The sequence below is a fragment of the Sphaerodactylus townsendi genome, linkage group LG01 (assembly GCF_021028975.2).
Source record: "Sphaerodactylus townsendi isolate TG3544 linkage group LG01, MPM_Stown_v2.3, whole genome shotgun sequence".
Lineage (NCBI taxonomy): Eukaryota > Metazoa > Chordata > Lepidosauria > Squamata > Sphaerodactylidae > Sphaerodactylus > Sphaerodactylus townsendi.
The window spans coordinates 180,882,737-180,896,860 of record NC_059425.1 but is presented as its reverse complement, the minus strand read 5'-3'; positions in this window follow the sequence as shown (position 1 = coordinate 180,896,860).

Genomic DNA, 14,124 nt, shown 5'->3' with positions numbered 1-14,124 from the left:
AGGGCGTTCCGGGGTGTGGCGTTCCAGGGCCGGACAGGGGGTGGCAGGGGTGCAGGGTGAACACGTGACCGGGCGCAGCTCCCCCTCCCTCTGCCCTGGCACTCAGTCTCTAAAAGGTTCGCCATCTCTGCTCTAGAGAATGTAGGTGGTACAGTCCCTTCTCAGGTGTCAAACTCGCAGCCATCCAGATGTTATGGACTACAGTTCCCATCATCCCCTGCCAGCAGAGGATGATGGGAACTATAGTGCATAACATCTGGAGGGCCGCGAGTTTGACACTTACGTCCTAGAGCCATGGTGGCGAACCTTTGGCACTCCAGATGTTATGGACTACAATTCCCATCAGCCCCTGCCAGCATGGTCAATTGGCCATTCTGGCAGGGGCTGATGGGAATTGTAGTCCATAACATCTGGAGTGCCAAAGGTTCGCCATCACTGTAGAGGATCCTCTTTTGGTTTTGTATTTTTTTCCCCAAAACTTTATTCCAGTTCAACAAATAACAGCATTTAAAAAAAATACATACAGTTGCCTGAATATTTATCGTAAGGTGATCACTTGCCACTGGATATGGTCTTCCGGGTTCAATTAAAACAAGAAGATATTTGCAACTGAGTCAGACCCTTAAGGATGTAACTTTCCGGAGTCTTTCGCATCACCTGTGGCCTGTGCTTGTCTAAATGGAGACGCCAGGGATTGAACCAGGACTTCTCAGCATACAAAACAGCTGCCTCCACCGCAAAGCTGCAGTCCCAAACAAACACACACGAAGCCGCTTTGCACTGAGCCAGACTGGACCAATTATGTTGTGCCGCCTGCTCTGAGTCTCTGTGAAAAAGACAGACTGTAAATAAAGGAACTAAATAAATGAATACCTGCTACTCTTCAGCTCTGCACATCAGAGACTAAATCTGGGAGATTCCACATATGAAGTGCAAATTTGCTGCAGCCCTTTCTTAGGTAGTCATACCAGTGGTTTCTTTGCATCCATGGGTAGAGAAAGACAGCGTGGTGTAGTGGTTAAGAGCAGGTGAACTCTAATCTGGAGGGCCAGGTTTGATTCCCCACTCTTCCACCTGAGCAGCAGACTCTTATCTGGTGAACTGGGTTTGTTTCCCCACTCCTCCATGTGATGCCTGCTGGGTGACCTTGAGTCGTCACAATTCTCTCAGAACGCTTTCAACCCTACCTACCCCACAAGGTGTCTGTTGTGGGGAGAGGAAGGGGTTTATAACCCACCCTGAGACTCATTACAGGAGAGAAAGCAGGTTATAAATCCAAACTCTTCTTTCTCTGAGAGATGAACAGGGAGAGTGGGTCTGTGCTAATTCTCTTGGACCTTTTGGCAGCTTTTGATACCATCAGTCATGTACCCTTCTGGTCCCCCTTTTGAGACTGGGACTAGAAGCTAGGATTTCCAAATGTGGTTCTGGGGAATTACTGCTTGGACCCTTGAACTGTAGTCTATGGGAGTTCTGCTGGACTGGTCACAGTTCTCTCTGAACTCTCTCAGCCCCACCTACCTCACAAGATGTCTATTGATGGGAGAGGAAGGGGATATATAAATCCAAACCCTTTTTCTTCCACATTGTCCCATGAAGAGGCAATCCTGCAGTTATTTCAGTCTACATCCACTGAAACCAATGGGGTATGGACTGGCATAACTCCAACCAGGATTACACTGTTTAATTGCTTAAGATCTAGCAAAGTCGAGGCACATATTTTTAGGGTTGCAGCCTCACAGCCAGACAGAGAATGCTGGGGCCGGGAGGCGAAGAAGAGACTTGTTTACAGAAGTTAACCGATTACAAATGTTTCTCATTTACAAATATTAATTGGTTTCTTATACGCGCTTTTAAATTCAGTTGGAAAGCTGAACAAAGAAGGGGTGCGTTCAAACCAAACAAGCCCGTTGCTGTGTGTGTGTGTGTGTTTTTTAACGGAGATGAGAAATGGGCCCCAAAGTTGTCATAACTCAGGAACCCCAGCTGGGTTTTTTTATTATTATTGGTGATGTTGGCAGCAACCCAGCGATGCCAACTTCGGGGAGGCAAAGCTGATTTAGCTGGCGCACAATTTCATTAGCCCCTCCGCTCCGGTGGTTGAGGATTAATGCCAGGTTGGTTTTTGCACAAGCTCGCCAGGGACTCCCCGTCTGGTCCGGGGAGACAACCCAAGAGGTCTGGCACAGGCTCGAGTCGCTGTGTGAAAGTAGCTGCAAACTGCGCAGAAGTTATAATTACGAACAGCTTGGGAAGCTGCTGCCGCCGTTGGAAGGAGGGCGCCTGCCTGGGACGGCTTCGGATGAGCAAACTTCTGCAGAGTCAGGAGCATTTAAGACCATCGATTTCACACAAGACGACACTGCAAAAGCCATTGCTGCTTCTATGATTGGGAAGGGGAAAGCCAGCCTTTCGTTCTTTATTTAGTTATACCATGTTTTTTTTCCTTATAGGGGAACAAGTGAGGAACAATATTGCTCGCTTCTGTTTTATCCTTTATTTCATCCTTGCAACAACAACCCTGTGAAGTAGGAGAGGCTGAAAGATAAAGTGACTGGGAGCAGGGATTGGAATCTGGGCCTTCCAGGCGACAAGAAGAAGAAGAAGGAGAAGAAGGAGAAGAAGGAGAAGGAGAAGGAGAAGGAGAAGGAGGAGGAGAAGGAGGAGGAGAAGAAGGAGGAGGAGGAGGAGGATTATTTACATCCCACTTTTTATTTATTTATGTTTCATTCTTATATACCGCCCCTCCCCCGAAGGGCTCTGGGTGGTGAACAAGATAAATAAAACAGACCAGCGTTGGAGCAAATAAATAAATACAAGCAACAGGAAGATAGGCTCCACTTAATCATGACATTAAAACCACATTAAATCCACATTAAAACTTCATTAAACAGCGCCTCATTCAAACAATCAAAATTACGCCTAAGTATACAAAAGTATTGGCGTCCGACTCAAAACTCATCGAAACCCTCCCAGAAAAATCATAAGGAAAGGCAGCTTACAACCTTCTTTCCCTTCCTCTCCTCTCAACAGTCACCTTGTGAGGTAGGTGGGGGCTGAGAGAATTCTGAGAGAACTGGGACTGGCCCAAGGTCACCCAGCAGGCATCATGCGCAGGAGTGGGGAAACCAATCCAGTTCACCAGATCAGAGTCTGCTGCTCATGCGGAGGAATGGAGAATCAAATCCGGTTCTCTAGATTAGAGTCCGCCGCTCTGTACTACCCTAGTCTGGCACTTTGGTATCAGAACTCCCTCTCTAGGGGCCTTTCCCCACTCACCATATGATGCGGGCTAACCTCGTGAAAAGACCCGGGGATCCTCCGCGCTCCCCACCACACCAGCGGCCACAGCGCAGCCGCCCCGAATCTGCTGCTCTCCCACCTCCTTAGCGCGCGCCAAATTAGCTCCTCTTAAAACAGCAACTTTTCTCAAAACGCCGCGCTTGCCGCGGGGTGGTGAGAAACTTCGGCATGTTTGTGCGAAGTTGATTCTGTGACGTGCAGCCTTCCAACCAATCAGGCAACAGGCTTCTCCATTTTTTAAGGAAGTTGAGATGTGTGCACAGGGCGACGTTCCAACATTGCTTTTACTGCTCGAGCTCTACAGCTTTGCACCAGCCATTCACGGCAGAATGCCGCTGAGCGCGCGGGCTTGGCTTGGGTTGCGGGGAACATAGGCGGTGGAAAATGAAACGTTTTGATGACGTGTACACAAGTACACGTGTCGATGATGTGTACATGTGCCAGCCAATCAAAATAGAGACCCGCCCTCCGCTGGTCGCAATTGCTGCGTGTTGATGACGTGTACACGTGCCAGCCAATCAAAATAGAGACCCGCCCTCCACTGGCCGCGATTGCCGTGGCGGGACACGTGCTCTTGGGGAACGCTGCAATTCTGACCCCGCTTTATTTCGTGAATAGCAAAATGAAGTGGGGAACAATTTCTCCGTGCTCAAAAGCTGCGGAGTGCAACAAATGCAGGGTAGAAGCCCTTTGGCAACCAACAAGAGGTAAGTGGGGAAAGGTAAGGTAGTTTCCCAAGGCCCAGTCAGCTGGTAAACCTGAGAGCCAGCGTCAGGCAGTGGTCAGCGCAGAATCAGGGAAACCCAGATTTAATTTCCTACTCCACTATGGAAGTTTCCTGGGTGACTCTGGGCCAGTCACATACTCTGAGCCAAACCTGCCTGACAGGGCTGTTGTAGAGATTCAACTGATAAGAGGAAAACCAGAAAGGTGGGGTACAGATTAAGTAAATCAATACATTTTCGGCAACCTCATGATTGACAGGAGGTTGGGTCCCCCACAGCCTGGAGGGAGGGAAAAACCCTTTCTCTTTAATAGAGTCTTAATGTGTTGAAAGAAACAGGTGAAGGTTTTAATGACATCGAGGCAAATAACTTCACATGCTGAGGTAACATCCCTCTTGAACATCTCTTGAAGAGAGCTGGGCAATTTTTCGCCGCGTTGTTGGCAACCTTAATTGTAGCTAAAAACGGGCTGCTCTGTTATAGCCCTCAGAAGCCCCAGCGTGTAGAAAACGCCCTTGTTTTCTGTGGCCCCTTCCGCACACGCAAAATAATGCACTTTCAAACCACTTTCACAACTGTTTGCAAGTGGATTTTGCCATTCCGCATAGCATCAAAGAGAACTGAAAGCAGTTTGAAAGTGCATTATTCTGCATGTGCGGAATGAGCCTGTGTAGGGATTTATTTTCCTGTGAAGGAGGATTCAAATAGAACAGGCCATACAAAAGTGTCAAAAAACAGGGCAGGAGCCCGGGGTAAGAATTCATAGTGGACACATCCTCTCTTGGAACTTGAAAAATTGTAAAGGTATCACATGCTCGCCACAGGCTTAACATGTCCGGGGAGAAAGAATGCGCAGGTAGCCATGTCCAAAATTTTAAAGGCTATGGATTTCCAGGACCAGCAATGCCAAACTAGCCAGGACAATCGTCAAGGGCAAACATCAAGCCTCTAACTGCCAGACTTCCGTAATCGTTTCAATTAAGCCTTTCAAGAGTTTTCATCTGGAATGCCACAGACGGCGTGGGGCTGGAAGGTCCCTGCAAAGGCAGTTCCTCAGCTCAGTGGCAGCTGCCGTACCTTCAACACAGACAGTTCAGGGTTGGCATCTTCTGTGACGAAGAAACTCTGGTGGGCCACTGCGAGTAGCAGAGAGCTGGACTAGATGGACTCTGGTCTGACCCAGCAGGCTTGTTCTTATGTTCTTAAACTCTTCTGAAATATACTGGTGGACCATCCGGAACACACAACAATTCCCTGCTATGGCCACATTCACAACGCGCATCGCAGTTGGCTCTTCCGTACCCTAGTCTAACATCTTTTTTCTTTTAAGAAATGGCTTTCTCCAACGTGGCCGCCAGTGGTGGGATCCAAAATGGCTTTCTCCAACGTGGCCACCAGTGGTGGGATCCAAACATTTTAGTAACAGGTTCCCGTGGTGGTGGGATTCAAACAGTGGCGTAGCGCCAATGGGGCTGGGCGGGGTACGACGGGGGCGTGGCCGGGCATTCCGGGGCGGGGCATTAATAATTTCTCTGTTATTGTAAAAAACTCTTACTGTAAAAAGAAAGTTCCTAATTTCCAGCTGGTATCTTTCTGTCCATAATTTAAACTCATTATAGCAAGTCCTATCGTCTACTGCCAACAGAAACAACTACTTCTCCTCTAATTGACTGCCTGTCAAATACTTAATACTTTCAAATACTTAATTTTGTTTCTAGAAATCAAAAGACGGAGACTTTCCTTAAACAAGGAACTTTACCATATTTCTAAAACATGTTTTAAAACAGCCCAACAGGGAGAATTATCCCGTTTTCTACCTTCGCTAACCAGCCACATAGGAAACAACAGGACTTCATGATTTTTGGACCTAATGGAATTTCTAACGGAAAAGAAGCCCAATTAGTAACCCCCACTCGGCACACACAAATAATTAGTAACCCACTCTCGGGAACTGGTGAGAACCTGCTGGATCCCACCTCTGGCTCCACCCCCTGCAGTAGCCATTGTGTGGCCATTTCTGTGGCTGAGTTTCAGAATTCCAAAAGTGCCACAGGCTCAAAAGGTTGGGTATCCCCTCCTCTAGTATTTCCACCTCTGTGCTCGCTCCTTCGCCCTACATCCGAACCTGCTCTGGACCTCCAAGCCATCTCTGTCTGGTAATAGTCAAGTCCGGCAAGTGTGGACTCCCCCACACCTTCCAACAGACTGCCTTGGGTCTGTTTCTGAGCATTACACAGCAGAAACATTTCTGGTGTATCAGTAGCAAGGAGCCCCCTACACCTGTTTGCTAACCACGAAGGATTAAGTTGGCAGGTATTTGGTAACTCCCGTTTCCTGCAGTTAAGCCCAAGGAAAGCCAACTGGTCAAATACCTCTCCCCCTTTTAGGTTCAGCCCACTTAACCCTACAGATTCACCTGAGATCTGAACTTTCAAGCCAAACGAGTGACATTTACAAGCAACGTAAGAACATAAGAACATAAGAACAAGCGAGCTGGATCAGACCAGAGTCCATCTAGTCCAGCTCTCTGCTACTCGCAGTGGCCCACCAAGTGCCTTTGGGAGCTCACATGCAGGAGGTGAAAGCAATGGCCTTCTGAGGCTGCTGCTCCCGATCACCTGGTCTGTTAAGGCATTTGCAATCTCAGATCAAAGAGAATCAAGATTGGTAGCCATAAATCGACTTCTCCTCCACAAATCTGTCCAAGCCCCTTTTAAAGCTATCCAGGTTAGTGGCCATCACCACCTCCTGTGGCAGCATATTCCAAACACCAATCACGTGAAGAAGTGTTTCCTTTTATTAGTCCTAATTCTTCCCCCCAGCATTTTCAATGAATGCCCCCTGGTTCTAGTATTGTGAGAGAGAAAAATTTCTCTCTGTCAACATTTTCTACCCCATGCATAATTTTATAGACTTCAATCATATCCCCCCTCAGACGTCTCCTCTCCAAACTAAAGAGTCCCAAACACTGCAGCCTCTCCTCATAGGGAAGGTGCTCCAGTCCCTCAATCATCCTTGTTGCCCTTCTCTGCACTTTTTCTATCTCCTCAATATCCTTTTTGAGATGCGGCGACCAGAACTGGACACAGTACTCCAAGTGCGGTCGCACCACTGCTTTCTATAAGGGCATGACAATCTTTGCAGTTTTTTTCAATCAATTCCTTTCCTACTGATCCCCAGCACAGAGTTTGTCTTTTTCACAGCTGCCATGCATTGAGTTGACATTCCCATGGAACTATCAACGAGGATCATACTGAAGTCAATTGCCCTCCGGTCACACTGAAGTCAATTGCCCTACCATTGAAATAAAGCGATTTCCCAGCAGAAACATGTTTGCCAATCCTAGCAATGTTCCAGAAATGCTGAGGACCAAAACAAGTCCCGAGAGTATACCTTATCCCTGCAGCGATGAGAGTATACAAGGTCTACCATTATCCCTGAAACAATAAACAGCGGTATTGTGATGCTACTCGGGTGCCCTTTGGCATCCAACCTAATTCCTACCTGATCTCTCTATGACTCTGCGCTTCTATCCCAGTCCTTCAAGCCCCGTTTGTGGTTCTTAAAATGTGAAGATGTGCCTAGTACCATATTTCCCCGAAAATAAGACAGTGTCTTATATTAATTTTTGCTCCCAAAGATGCGCTATGTCTTATTTTCAGGGGATGTCTTATTTTTCCGCTCCACAACTGCATGCTCTGGTGTTCTGTTCAACGGGCATGCTTCCAAACAAAAACTTTGCTACGTCATACTTTTGGGGGATGCTTTCTATTTAGCACTTCAGCAAAACTTCTACTACATCTTATTCTCAGGGGATGTCTTACTTTCGGGGAAACAGGGTAGCCATAGATCCTGGTAGCAATTGAGCCACGAGCATCTCTATTCAAACTTAGAATGTGTGTTGTCAAGTCACCGCTGACTTAATGGCAAATCTGTTGGGCTTTAAGAGACTTTTGGAGGAGGTTTGCCATTGTCTGCCTCTTCGTGGGATGAGCGAGTTCTGGGAGAACTGTGACTGGCCCAAGGTCACCTAGCAGGCTTCATGTGGAGGAACAAGGAATCAAACCTGGTTCTCCGGGATAAAAGTTGGCAGCTCTTAATCACTACACCACACACGTATACTGAGAAGTAAACCCCACTGTTGCCATTTGGACGCACGCCTTAAGGCAGTGAGGGGGTTTGTAAGTGTCAGCAAAGTTGGGAGCAATACCATAGAGGGTCTAGACTCCATTAAGAGGCTAAACTCCTAGCAGAGTCACTCAAGACAGGGTGGTCACAGCTGAGACACCAGAGAAAATGAACCCCCTTTCAGGATCAATGGCCACAGCAGCAGAAGAGAATTGACAGTTGAATTGACTGAGACAAGGAAGGACAAAGGAGCTGGAAAAGATTGTTACGTGTAAGGATCCGTCACTGGCAACCAAGATCAAGTTAATTCATGCCATAGAAGTCCCCGTTACTACCCTGTTTCCCCGAATATAAGACATCTCCGGAAAATAAGACGTAGTAGAGGTTTTGCTGAAGTCCGAAATATAAGGCATCCCCCGAAAGTAAGACGTAGCACATGTTTGGGAGCAAAAATTAATATAAGACACTGTCTTATTTTCGGGGAAACACAGTATGTACGTGAGTGAAAATTGGAAATGAAGAAAACAGGTTCCTTTGAAATGTGGTCTTGGAGTAGTTTTATATATAACATGGACCACCAAAAAAAGCAAACAAATCAGTGGGTTTTAGATCAAATCAAATTTGAATTGTCCCTAGAAGCTAAAATAACCATACTGAGGCTACTGTACTTTAGTCACTTTAGAGCAGCCATTCTCAACCAGGGTTCCCTGGTATCCTGGAGTGCCGTGAGCATGTCCCAGGGGTACCGCGGCAACACTACCGCCCCCCCCCTCATTTTTGTGGTGTCTCCCACTGGCATCAACAAGGACATGGAGCTGGCCCATGGGGCAGGGCCTGCCACAAGGTCAGCAGCCACCCCCACCCCCAGTGCTACCCTTCACCCTGGGAGGGGAAGGTGGGGTGTGTGGCAAGCAGGGGCAATGGGAGGGGAAGGTGGAGGGTGGCGGCAGGGGTTCCGTGAGATATGAAGAGTGAGGTCAAGGGTACCCTGACCTCGAAAAGGTTGGGAAACACTGCTTTAGAGGGTGACAAGAGTCACTGGAAAGGACAATAATGCTAGGAAAAGTGGTAGACGGAAAAGTGGAAGACCCAACATGAAATGGGTTGACTAGAATGGAAGCCAGGGGTATCAGTTTGCAAAACTTGAGAAAGGCTGTTAAGAATATGACGTTTTGGAGGACATCGATTCATAGGGTTGCCCTCAGTCAGAAGTGACTTGGTGGCACTTGACACGCAACAAATCTCGTTGAGTTCAATAAGACTTTCTCTCTAGTAAGCGTGTTTGAGAGTTCAGCTTTGTTTTATTGGGGGGGGGGGTGGTGACTGAGATGTCACAGATATTTATGAAAGTATGCTTTATGGGGACAGAGTGAGAAACCTTTCTTCGAATCCCATAATTCTAGACCTGTTCTTAAGCAGACCTGTTCAAAATCCTACTCGGGCCTATTTGGTGGGGCTCCCCCACATAAAAGTACCCTAAGGACTGTGTAACGACCAGGGGCATACCTGCCAGAGAGACGGGGGATACCTAACCCCAGAAATGGGATCCAACCAGTTCTCACCACTTGTGGCTGCAAGACTTCTCTAGAAGTGGTTACTAATTTTTTCGGAGTGCCGAGAAGGGGTTACTAAAGCAACCTCCCTGCCCAATAGGGGCTGGAGGTACGTGTGTGCGGCGGCGCCACTGTTTGAATCCCACCACCATCGGAACCTGTTATTAAAAATTTTGGATCCCACCACTGCCTAACCCTAACCATCCCACCCACGCCTCTGGTAACGACTCCCTCTGTGAAATCAATTGGCAATAGATTCAGGATTATTTACCCCATCTCCCCGATTTAATTAGATTACACTACTTGTTGGACAATCCTGATCCTTCTCTCTGTATGATAGTGGCAGACTTTCTCCTGGAAATTACTAAACGCCAGTAGATTTCCTTCGACCTAACATTTATTTCCTGTATTGTATATGCTTTTTAAATCCGTTTTTTATTATTGTTGTACTGTTGTCTGTGCCAATAAAGGCTTGCTAAAAGTTAAAAAGATTAAAGATTTAAAAAAGAAAACTCCTTCGTTTAGTGCCTAAATAGCATATAGAATTTGTGACTTTCTGATACAGCAGTGTCTTCCAAAGAGAATTAGATTAATTTACAGAGCCATTACTCCTATCAGTTGAACAAGGGGGGCTCACAAGGGATTTCCAAAGAGTATCTTGTTCTGCTTTTCATCAATGTTATCCTCACAACAAATACTGGCAAGGGTCTAGTAGGGTTTTTCTGGCCACCTGAGCTGCTCTTGTGGCTGCAAGACTTAGAAAGACAAAATGACAGCGGGGTGTCCTGGCTACGTTGTTGGACTAAGGCCTGGTCCTTGCTCGGCCATATAAGCTTGCTGGGTGACCTTGGGCCAGTCACACATTCTCAGCCTAACCTACCTCACTGGGTTGTTGTGCGGATAAAATGGAGGAGAGCTAACCGCTTTGGGCCTCCACTGGGGGGAAAACAGGGCATACATAATAAATAATGAAAACATTTAATAAATCACACAGCCTCCCCTGCCCACAGACTCCAGTATCCTGAGGAGATAACAGCCCCAACATATTTTTACCCACTTCGCGTCTATCAGCCCCATCTACAATAGGATTACTAAAGACGAAACTACTTTTGAGACCTTACAAAAAGAGTTTAATCCTTATAAATGAAGGAGAAACACATGGCTGACCAGGGAACTTGGACAGTTCCAATTGAAAACACCTAATCTTTGTTCCCAAATTACCTTCCAGTGAAGACCACGCTCGCTCCTCAACCAGGTTCTTAACACTTGGGGGCTGCAACTCAAGGAGCTGATTCTCATCAGGGCAAGATTAGCTCTCTCTGGATTTCCCACACCTGCCTGTCTAGGGAAGGGCCAAGGGGGGGTTGGGGAAGAACATGGCGAGGGAATCTGACCCGAAGTCCATTCCCCTTCCTTTGAAAGCCAACCTTCCGGAATCCCACACGCACGAAAAGGTTTCCCAACATCCCAGTCACTTTGCAAACATAGGGGTCACTTTGCAGGGAAAAATCCCAGCATGCAAAATACAAACCCTTTTTCTTCAAGGATGGAGATTTTTCTCCAATCATTTCTCACCTCTTTTTCTCCCGTCTTGTGGGATTACCTTCTCAAGGCAAATCCTGCAGAATTCAGTGGTGCCTAGACCTGGGTATTGAGAATACTCTCTGGCTCTCCATCAGGCTATCTCCTTTCTTTCTTTTAGTCAAGTTTTCTTCAGCTTTCACAAGCCACCCCCCCCCCCCCAAAATTTGAGAGCCAGGCTGATGTCTCTCAGCCTTCAAAGTCTTGCACTTTCTCATTATTGCAACCACAGAGCCTAATCCTATTCAAGATTTCTTTTCATAAAAAAGCGATAATAAAAGTGTTGTATAGAAATAAATGTGGGGTAACTCTCGTTTGTCATTCACAACAAAAAGCTAACGTTGGTCCCTCAGCTAAATATTCTTTGCACTTCTGAGAATCACCAAGAATAACTGACTGTTGAAAATATTAAGCTCCACAATGGTATTTCTAGCTGCCACGGGGCCTGGGATTTGGGGGATAGCGCTTGCTTACAGAGACCATCTCTTGCTAGCCCCTCTTCTGGCTATAGTTAGTCAAGCGGGATGAGGAAAAGTACTCCTGACATGCTCTGAGTCATTCTTCTCTTAACAGGTTTCCCAGCAGGGCCCTGCCTAAGATTTGAGGCTCTCACTGTTTCTAACAACTCGCTCCACCCTGTTATCACACAGAGACACACCTTTCCCAATGGATATGTTTCCTAACACATATGCTTCCCCTGCATGCAATTATTTACAAAATAGGATATCTCAAGATATGCTTCAATGGGGTGTGTACATGTCCCATTCATTTCCACTGATAGACTTTGCTTTTATTAATGTTAAGGGGGGGGGGACCACATTGTACTCATTGAGTAGAACACCGTATATTGACAAACCCCATTTGCAACCAAATTTCTTCTTCCTTTTGTAAAGGAGTGACATCCTTTGATGTCCCACTGGCTTGTAAAACTGAGTTGGGGTGGTATGGTACAGTGATTAGAGTGCCAGACTACAACCAGAGAGACCTAGGTTCTAACTGCTACTCTGCCCTGGAATTCAAATCCCCAACTTATTCATTATTTACTTAATTATTCATTATTTACTGACATAACCCCTCCCCTTTTTTTGAAAGCTCTCTTCCTTTTTTTCCATTGTATTGCTCTAACACCCCAATGGAGTAGGCCAGGTTGAGAATGTGTGACTGGCCCAAGATTATATAGCAAGGTGGGAATTCGAACCAGGCTCTCCCAGATTATGCTGAACACAGTCTAACCAAACACGCCACCGCTATCATGAAATTTATCAATGCCATGAAACTTCCTTTCAACCTCAACTACCTCACAGGGTGGTTGTGAGGATAAAATGAAGGAAGAAAGAACCACACAGCAGGCTCCCCAGAAGGAAAGAATGAAAATGCACTGACTACAGAAACCTTCCTGTTCAAAATGGAGGAACATCTGCGCTCGCTGCACAAATCACCCCAAATGGTTCCAAAACGTTTTCAATCCCCCAATTTACAACCATCGGCGATGTGCATCCGCACTCACCCCCTCGAAACGATTCATGGCTACCATTACAGGGTTACAGACTCCTGCTGTGTTCATTCACACGCGATAACTGCAGGGCCAGAAGGTATAGTGGTTAGAGAGCCTGACTGGGATCTGAACGACCCACGTTCAAATCCCCACTCCGCCATGGGAACTCTCTGGGTGACTTTAGTCCAGTCACCCGCTCCCAGCCAGACCTTCCTTACAGGGCTGTTGTGGGAGGATAAAAAAGGTGGATCTCAGCAGGCATCAAGAGGGACTTAATACAGAGGGGCCTAGTTTAGGATTATGGCATAGAGCAGCGTCACTCTGCAAATCGAGTTTTTCAATTCCTCTTTCCACAAACCCTATTGGGACGCCGACGACACACATTTCCCACTCTCGGCCCCACACACCAAAACTTCGGTTTGCTTCATTTTGTTTTCAAACCTCCTCACCACAAATATATTTTCTCACATCCTGGAGAGGAAGGCCGGGCCGGCCATCAGAAGGAAGCCTTCGTGGCAGAAAGCCCCATGATGGGAGAACCAGAGATTTACTTCTAAGAAGACCTGCTCAGGATGGTCCCCCCAATTTATCTCCATGCCCTGAGGAGTGTCAGCAGTTCTTCACATAAAGGATCTTGTGGCACCTGACGCGGGCATAATCCCCCTCTGTGGGTGTGCGAAGGGCTGCTCAGATGGCAAGCTCCGTCTGTACTGCAGATGGGGACGGAAAGAAAACCCCACACTAATTTAGTAGGCCCAAAGGCCATGAAATCCTGGAGATGCAGGAGGCCTATGACGTTTTTATGCAAAGTGACCCCCCCTGTGACTTGCAGGAAAAGGGTTTTTTGTTGTTGTTCCCTTGTGGGTTTGGGCGGAAGCCAATTTCTGTGGAAAAAGTTTGTCTCTGTAGGATGCCATCTGACGGGCAAATGCCAAGGGGGTGTTTTGATTCCTGCCCACAGCAACCCCTGCTGCAACACACACGCGCTTTCCTCTGAAATGTGCGTGTTTTAGCGCCTCAGGGCCGCTTTTCACAATATCTGCAGTGCAGATTTGCGCCGCTGGTTTTCACGGGTTTAGACCAGAGTAATTCTCCACTGGGTTGCACCATCCAAAGCCTACACAGATACCACAACCACACATTGGTAGATACCTCAGTGCCAGTTACCAACGCTGGCTATTGCTGCAGCACAAGGATGTAGCTTTAGCAAATCCCCGCGAGAGCATCTCTGGTATGTCCAGTTGCCAACTCTGGCTTGGGAAATTCCTGGAGATTTGGAGATGGCACCTGTGGACAGGCTGATGCCGGGGTGCCACGCCAGACACCAAACCAGCCACTG